This window comes from Jaculus jaculus, chromosome 4, assembly GCF_020740685.1.
Source record: "Jaculus jaculus isolate mJacJac1 chromosome 4, mJacJac1.mat.Y.cur, whole genome shotgun sequence".
Lineage (NCBI taxonomy): Eukaryota > Metazoa > Chordata > Mammalia > Rodentia > Dipodidae > Jaculus > Jaculus jaculus.
This window is the reverse complement of record NC_059105.1, coordinates 146,947,951-146,957,773: the sequence shown is the minus strand read 5'-3', so window position 1 is coordinate 146,957,773 and position 9,823 is coordinate 146,947,951. Positions and strand designations below refer to the sequence as shown.

At 36.7% G+C, this 9,823-nt stretch overlaps 1 pseudogene; it reads left to right on the top strand.

The window, feature by feature from the left end:
- The first annotated feature begins 6,018 nt into the window (after positions 1–6,018).
- Positions 6,019–9,584, top strand: LOC123460269 (annotated as a pseudogene).
- Positions 9,585–9,823: the final 239 nt, after the last annotated feature.

Sequence of the window (9,823 nt, the reverse complement as noted above, 5' to 3'; positions counted from 1 at the left end):
CCTGATTAACATCAGCAGACGCAACCTAGACTCATCATTTACGAAGAGCCTAAACATCACAGATGTGGCAGTTTGATTCAGCTGTCCCACATAAACTTAGATGTTCTGAATGCTAGGTTCCCAGCTGCTGGAGATTTGGGAATTAACACCTACTGGAGGCAGTGTATTGTTAGGGGCGGGCTTATGGTTGTTAAAGCCAGTGTCCCCTTGCCAGTGTTTGGCACACTGTCCTGTTCCTATTGTCCACCTGATGATGTCCACCCTCTGCTCATGCCATTGTTTCCCCTGCCATCATGGAACTTCCCCCTTGAGCCTGGAAGCCTAAATAAATCCTTCACCACTCCCCGAAAAAGAGTCATCCTACATGTTAAGTCAGATCATAAAAATGTAACCACAGTTCATATTACAAATCTTAGAGATTCAACTCTAAGTTTTATAGAAGACAACTTAGCAAATATGTATGATTATGAACAAAACTGCTAAAAGTTTATTCAGAATGGCTTTTTCTTGCCCCTCAAATAATTAGGACTTGGTCTATTTCACATAGTCACCTTACTTACTTTGAAAATCTCATCCCTACACTTTATAGGTACAGGAAGAGTTAAGTCAGGTTAGATTATTATCTACCTAATATTTACACTGTGTTTCTGATGGATCCAGTTTTATTCTGTGGTGCAGTAAGCATTTTTATGAACTCCCACATAGGAATAAAAAAATGTAGATAGTTGAGGCTGGAAAAATGTTCGAGTGGAATAGAACCTGAAACTTAATCTTTAAACCACAGTTCCTCCTCATTTTATATATATTTCAGGGAAAATTTAATTCAGATGTTTCTGATTAATGTACACTTAGCTCATCAAATTTGTTGTGCAAGAATTATGTGATTTCCAGGAAGCCTTTTTCATTGCAAGATATTTCCCTTTATACAAGGAAGTCTAGTTTCAACTGCATTGGATGGTATACAAACTGGAAACCCTTTTGAGGCTATTTAATACTGCATATAAGCACACATTTTTATTTGATGAAATTTTTTGAAACAAAATAGTTTCTTGTTTTCTAAAAGGAGGAAAAGGAAATAAGTGATACACTATAAGTGACAATAAAACTCCTCAAATTAGAAAACTAATTTGTAAATTTATATTATACTGAACCATATAATATTTGACTGAAAAATGGATAACATATGTTAAAAACAGTAATGGAAGAAATTGAAGAAAAGTCAAGGGATCTGGTTTTTAACCTCAACTTCTGCCATACATTTTCAAGGTGATTTTAGAATCTCATTGTTTTCCTTAACCTTCATCTAAAAAATGAAAAAAAAAGATTTATAAGAGGGTTTTCCAACAAGTAATTTTAAGTGCATATCAAATATATGAACACAGCATATATCTGAACCAACAATATTACATATAATACCTGTTTATAACATTATAAATAAAACCATCATATTTTTATAAATAACCATATAATATATGACAGTAGCTATATATGTGTGTGTGTCTGTGTACATGTATATGTATATGTATATGTATATGTATATGTATATGTATATGTATATGTATATGTATATGTATATATATACCTAGCATCTCCAAAACCAGCAGCTTTACCTCAAGTAATGGCTTTAATTCACTTACATAATGTAATATATGTTAGTACACTTATATAGTAAAATGTATATCAATCAGAATTCAATTAACAAAGCATTTCCTTTAATTTTTCTCTTTAACTACTTTCATGGAAACAAAGCAAAGAAAATTTATGTCGGGGATAAAGTTGTCTATCATCATCATTTTAGGGATTAGATTATGGGGCACAAGCACAGTGTCCTACAACTACACCACCAGTCGTGTTTAGAGTCGAGTAATGTAATAATGACGATCCCAAGACACTAAAAACTTTGAGATGATTTTGTTAGTTGTGCTAGGTTCTACTACGATGGCCTCTACCTTTCTGTGACTTCAACCAATTTTAAATGGCTCTGGATCACAGAGCATGACCTGTAGAGTGCCTGAGAGCTGTCACTTAGGACAATGTTGAGGAAAAGAGGCTGATGGACTCTTGTCTCCAAGTGTATTTCATAAGCTTCACATTAGCAGGAGAAAAGTGGCAAATCATTAATAAGTTCCTAAATTTTACATAAATTCTCCTTTTCCAGTGATTATTTATGTAAGTATACTACTTATGTAAACTTCAAAAGGACAAGGAAGTTTGTTTACTGGTGAATGACATCCTAGGAAGGAAGGAAGAGGAAAGACCCTAGTCTTTCAGTGTTACACAAAGATGTATACTGGTGCATCATGTTCTGGGAAGTAATTAATGGGAAGGATTACAAATGACTTTCATTGTCACACAAGCACAGGTAACATACACATGACTTAAATATTTTTTAACATAGCAGGGAAATTAAGGAGAGAAAGAACCTTGAAATGAAAAACATGTTTTTAATTAATATGATTAAAATGCCATCCCATTAAATTATGCCCCCAATATTACCTGACTCCTCCATAAATATTTAAAATGGTCAAAACAATATAAACATCGACGTTTAGCTATAATAATCAAAGGACACATTATAGAAAACTCATAAGTGATTAAAAAATATAAATAGTTCATTTTACAAAGAAATTAATATAAAAGTATGGAAGCCAAGCACCAAAGTGTAAGAATGAGGAGAGACTAAAAATTAATTGGAGGATGATTACCTCACATTACAATATTAAAAGTGAAAATATTTTTTGTGTGCATGTGATGTGGTATGTGTATAATTGTGTATGTGGTGTGGTATGGTGTAGACATATAATATATATAAAAATATTTTCACGCCTGGAGAGATTGCTTACTGGTTTAGGCACTTGCCTGTGAAACCAAGGACTCATGTTCAACTCTCCAGGTAGCATATAATCACACAATGACACAAGCATGCAATGTTACACATACACGCAAAGGGGTGGGCATGTCTGGAGTTCAATTGCAATGGCTGGAGGCCCTGGTGCACCAATTGTCTCTCTTTCTCTCTCTCTCTCAAAGACAAAAAGGCCAGCCTGGGGGGCTTACCTCAAAATATATTTTATTCTTGTGTTTAGTTTATGAAGGGTCCATTTTAGTAACTATAGTGATTCATGCAGACATTATCTTCCAACTTTAAACAGTTGAGCAATCTGTCCAATTTTAAAGGATCAGCACATTTGAATGAGAAAGAAGGACACTGGCTTAACAATGACCTAGAACAATGGTATGCAAAGTAATTTGAAGATTGCTATAATGGAATCACTTTATGCATATTTTATTACTTCTTGTTGGTTACTAGTATCAAGCATATGGAATCCTAGTGAGAGTGCATTGATTAAATTGAAGTCAAAGCTTTTGTCTCTATACAGCTCAGATTCCTGATAGGCACAGAGCATGTCTTAGGGTTTTTAATAAATGACAGAACATAAACTTGAGTAAAACCTAGTCTTTTTGGACAATGTCAACTATTGTGTGATGTATCTTCATATATATTCTTTTTTTACTTAACAGCCTCAAATAACAAGAGACAATGATATTCCTCACTTTATAAATATGTACAACAAAACTCAGATTATGTGACTAAAGGAAATGCAAATGTGCAAAAGGGATAGATAGGATTTAAGTCATATTATTCTGATACCAAGACCAATAATTTCATATAAAATGTGGCTGATATACAATAAATAATAAATAAAAATGTAATAATGCACAGAAGTTATTGTTTTTTATTGTAGAACTTCTAGATAGGAAGGGCATGGGTTACTGCTATTAGGTGCTATAAGAAGGAGCAGAGAGGAGTAAAAAGCACCTCCTGCAGGGTTGCTTTCCTGCCATCTTTGGGATCTTGACTTAGGTTTTTAGAAGGCATGTTGCTTTTCTCCACAGGGAGATGAGGATTAAGGGATTAGTTAACAGGTATAGTTATAACTTGGCCCTCTGCCACTGCTTCCATAATGGCAAGGTCCCAGTGTTCTTCATATCACTTATAATAACTATAAGTGATAATAATTTATCACTTATTTAATAATTTGTAGAACAGGGCTATTAACAAACAACACAGATGTAGTACATATATACCATGGCATCCTACTCAGCAATAAGGAAAATTGAAATACTAAAATTGGCAGGAAAATGGATGGACTTGAATCAGATTATACTAAGAAAACTCACACAAGCACTGAAAGACAAACATCGCATGTTATACCTCATCTGTGGTTCCAAACCTGGCACACCTTGAGTTGCAGGCATGCCTGACCGGCTACTCCAGGGACAAATAATAGGGATGGAAAGTTTTGAGGGGAGGAGAATGAGAGGTCAAGGGGAGATATACATGAAACTAAATCCAAAATCAAATCTTTAAATCAATACAAAGATATTAAATAAAGTATTAGGCACATCATAATGGGAATGTTAAAGGTGGTAGAGTTTTGGAGCAATGGGCATAAAAAGATCACCTAACATTTCCAATTTTACAAAATTGACTTCATATTACAACCCACTCTGAACTGAATATTATTTATGTTTGACCAGATTTAAAGATCTCTTGTTATGAGACTTCTTAGCCACCTTTCCCTCACAAAATAAATACATATTTCATAAGCCTCTGAGCTGGAAAGTAATTTTTAATAAATATGTATCTGTACTTCACAACACAGGGTGTGGCTACAGAATATGGAAACACCTTGCTTGCTAAAGTATTATGTGATTCACTGACACCTACTGACAGCTAAAAGATAATTTTCTTCATCCATGTCACTCTAAAGGTCATCACCACAATTTTGAAAATATTTAGCATTTAAATTTTAAGCACTTGGCATACAATCCCAATATTCCAAGCTCATACTTACATTTTGAATTTAAAAAAAAAACCAGGAAACAAAATTATTGTATATGTCTATTTTCTAGTGTTGAGGATGAAAGGGAGAGAGAAAGGGAGGGGAAGAGAGGAGAAGTGGAAGTGAGAAAGGTCAGGCACTAGATCTAGAGTGCTTCTTGGACAGGAGAAACGAAGTGACTGTCAAGAATGTAGATCAACTGAGAAAACTGGCTTTCCAAACCACAGGAACTATGTTAACATTTTCTAAGCAAAATGAATAGTTTCGGATGTAATGGTGCAAAACCATCTGAACAAAAATGCCATGCAAATATGCTTTTTTATTTCTAGTTTTATCTAAAGTTATCCTTTTGTGTATAAAATAAATTTCCCCACAAGTGCTTTCCGGTAGTTGCCATAGAAGCCGTACTTCACCACGTCAGGCCAGTGCATGGTTTTTATAAACTTTAACAGAAAAATTGGAAGCTTTTTAACAATTACATAATAAAAATAACTTCTTGTTACTTGGCAAAATCTCAGATATGCTATTTTTTTTATTTCCTCAAGTTATATGTGATCCTAATATATGCTCATTAGTTCAGACACACTGAACATTTATTTTATTTACAATTTTTACTTCCTGGTAGTCTCAGGAGAGGCACATCTCAATTTTATGAGTGACTTAGGAGTAAGTAGTTATGCACCACGTTCCAACCTGCTTTGGTGCCACACTTTCATGACATTGAACACTCAATCCATAATCCACAGACACACCACCATCACAGTTCCCATCACACAATGTCATATTGCAGTATTTCAAGCCATGTCTTGGAGACAGGCAATTCCCAATTACTCCCTGAATTTCTTCTGCTTTTCAAGTCTGGACCCATTTGGCTGCTGACCTGATATAAGAGGAGATGGTGAGTATGTCTTTGGTCTCCTGTAGCTGCAGAGGGCTCTGAGCAGACATAAAACAGGCCTGCAGTCCTACAACATCTGAACAGTGTTTCCTGTCTGCAGTTCTCATTTTTACACTTGGCATGAGCTGCCATGACCTTTACCCTGTTTTTTAAAGGGATGCCTTTTATGGAGGTTAAGAGTGGCTTGGCCCCCAAGCTAACAGGGTCCTGGGCCTCCCTCTGACCTCCAACTGTGCCATATGTGTGTAGCATTGAGAATGCTGATTTAGTGGTATGGGCAATGGTCCACCAGAGCTGCTCACACTGAGATCACCACAGTTATGTGACTTGAAGATCCTTGTGCAACCCACTGATCGTTACCAGAGTTATGAAAGTCAGGATTTGGGCGGCATTCTGCTGCAGACTCAGCAGCATTTTGCCCACATGAATTAATGATAGCACAGAGAGTGCTTTCTGCAGCTACCTGTAACCAGTACTGTTAAGATCTAACATGAAACATGTCCTGAAAATAGTGTTTCAGCCACTTCCCTCTGAACAAAGCCATGCACATTTGCAATAGTCTGCTCTTTATGTTTGATTCCTTGCCAACAGCCATGCATGGGAGCATTTGGGTCTGAAACAATAAGCAAGCATATATGTTTGCAGTTTATTATGTACATATTTAGCAAAAACAAATATTTCCCTTTGATTACCAGTGGCATGATAAATTGAGGATCCCTGATGAATTTGTAGCTCATAATACCTGGGAAAATAGTGTAGTATTTGCTAGGTGAATTCTTACATTTGCAAAGTTGCAGAGTAACATTTACTATTCAAATCCTCTATAAGGTTAACCATTTGTCATAAAATTCCCAAAGTCTACATTCGATATGATCCAGTGAGAGAGATATAAACTTTATTCACATTAAGGCTTTCTCATGATTATGGTTACTTTGAAGATAATGATTTAACCATTATATCAGAATGTAAATCTCATAACTTAAATTCTGATAACTCTAAACATTTTTGTTTTGTTTTAAAGATAGTTTTATTCTCTTATCCTCCTGGACTAATTCTTGAAATAACACACAAAAGCAATTCCTGTGCTAATTGTTGCACAATAGTCAAATGCAGGTGTCTGCAGCACATGAGTGAGCTCAGCACATCATGGAGTCTCTGCAGCTCACCACCTCCACAACCCTTTCCCTGCTCCCTTGATTAGTGGTTTTATTTATTTATGAGCACTGGAAGAGACAGGATTTGTGGTATATCTTCATTTACTTCTGCTGTGTTCTGTCTAAACAAAATCCCAGCATTCAGCTACCACTGAAGTCATAAAGGAAAATAGCACTAATTTTTATTATCCACTGTATATTTATACAATGTATCTTATAATACATAGTGAAGTTAAATATGGTTTTATTTAAGAATAAATTGAAGTTAAGGTAAATACAAAAGAGTAAAAAATTGGTGAAAAATATATACTGTAACAGTATTCAAGGATGATTTTGAATTAGACTGTGAGTGATTGGAGGCCAGACCTGTGTTTTTTTCTTTGTTCTAGTATCAGCCTATTAAAGTATTTGACATGTAGCATAAAGAAGTTACTCAAAATAGACTTTCTGAATTAAGGTGAACAAAATAGGAATTTCAATAGCTGATAACTCCCTAAAGTCAAGAAAAAGTGAAATTCATTTTGTTTTTATCTCAATAATTATCTTGAAAATTGTCTTGATACATTTTAATTCTTTTTTTTTTCAAGTTGCAGTTATCCCTTTAAAATTTTTTCTTCTCTTAGAGATAGTTTATGGAAATTTATCACTTCATTCTTTTTTACTTGCTTAGATTATAGACAGTTTTATTTTGGTGAATAAAGACCCAAATTTTATCATTAGATCTGCCAAGAGGACCATTTCTCTTTCACAAAGTACATATGATAAGAAATAGATGTGTGTAAGTGAGAGAGAGAGAGAGAGTAAAATAATTTTACTAGTACATTAATTTGTCACATTTTGCCAAAGTAATAAGAGAAAGTTTAAAATATGTTCTAATTATACAAATACTTAGAAGCAATAAAGAGATTCTGACAAGCAGAATCTCAAGGCATATTGCTTTAACTTTCTGTCAAAAAACCTTAAACTTGGGGCTGAAGAGATGGCTTAGTGGCTAAGTGTTTGCCTGTGAAGCCTAATGACCCCCAGTTCGAGGCTTGATTCCCCAGGACCCAGAACCCATGTGAGCCTGATGCACAAGGTGGTCTATGCATCTGGAGTTCATTTGCAGTGGCTGGAAGTCCTGACATGCCCATTCCCATTCCCATTCCCATTCTTTCTCTTTCTCTTTCTTCCTCTCTCTCTCTCTCTCTCTCTCTCTCTGCCTATTTCTCTCTCTGTCTGTCTGTTGCTCTCAAATAAATAAATAAAAATAAACAAAAAAATTATAAAACCCTAAACTCCCCTTCGACTATCAACTGCAACATTTACAGTTTCAACATACAGATTATATGTATGTATATGCATATATATATTTCTTTCTTTTTCTACCAGCAGAAAACTCACAAAAATAGGAGGAAACACAGTTTTAATAAATATGTTTAATAAACTCTTTTCTCTCATACTCTCATACCCAAAAGTAACTTCTATCATTTTCTTTCCTTGACAAGAAGACTCATACGTAGCCTGCATAGGTTTAGCTCTTTAAAGTAAGGCACCTATATGGTCTTCACTGTATGGTCTTTTCAAATGCCAGATAAATGAGTTTCAGTCCCTATCCTTAACCTCAACTGAAGTGAGAAAATAAATGAAAACATGTGCTGTTTTTTGAATTCTTTTACCACACAGTGAATATAAATCCATGATTTGGTAATGAGTAGCCCTCCCCAGTGTTTCTCATAGTAAATTACACTTATTTTGAAGTGTGTTATTCTACATTGTCTTGATGGATATTTCTATTTGAGAAGAGGGATGAGGAAAGTATGACCCAGCCTGATGCACTGAGATTGTAGCATATGAATGGTGGATGTTGATGTCCGTCACTGTATATTATTAGAGGACAAAGTGTTTTCCATTACTGAATATCCTCAGGTTATGGTTATCCATCTCAGTTATTCACTTAGTCAAACATGGAAAAAGGCAATAGTATGTTTTAGTCTCCAGATGTGAATGGATTGGGCATAAATGCCTTATATCATCATAGGTCATACCTAGGTCATCATATATATGGTGGTTTAAACCAGATGTCCTCAGAAAACTCATTTGATCTGAAAGCCAGATGCACAAGGTGGTGCACTTGTCTGGAGTTTGGTTGCAGTGGCTGGAGTCCCTGGTGTGCCCATTCTCTCTGCCTCTCTCTCTTCTCTATCTCTGTCTGCTAATAAATAAATAAATAAATAAATAAATAAATAAATAAATAAACCATAAAAGTTATTTTATAACCTGCAGAATATGATGGCGGAGCAGACTCCTCGGCCCCTTAATCTTCCAGGACAGCAGGGGTTCAGCGGGGGATCAGTATGCCCATGTGCCACCCTGGACAGATGTCCCTAATGGGCAGGACAGGTGTGCCCCCACAGCAGGCAGGGCATGGTGCTCCACAGCCTGCACCAGGGGGTCATGTCCCCACCACAACGCCTCATGACCCAGCAGAATTTCATGCTGATGAAGCAACGGGGTGTGGGGGGTGAAGTCTACAGCCAGTCCCCCCTCATGCTCTCCCCACAGGGCTCCCTCATGGGTCCCCCACCCCAGCAGAACCTCATGGTGTCCCACCCCCTGCGGCAGCGCAGTGTGTCTCTGGACAGCCAGATGGGCTACCTTCCTGCGCCGGGCAGCATGGCCAACCTGCCCTTCTAGCAGGCCTCACTTGGGGCTGGAGCTGGGGCTACTGCAAATATGCTAACCTTAAGTTTCTTCCCTCCAATGTTGGGATGAATGGCCTGGGTTCAGGGGTGGGAGGTGGCTGGTGTGGGGAGTGGCATTTGTGGAAACCAGGTGTGCTGGCAGCTTCGGGGGAAGTGGCAGAATGGGGTGGAGATGGGATTGGGGTTTGTTCCATTAAGGCCAACAGGTCTGCCCCTTGCCCAGCTGATTTCTACAGAGCC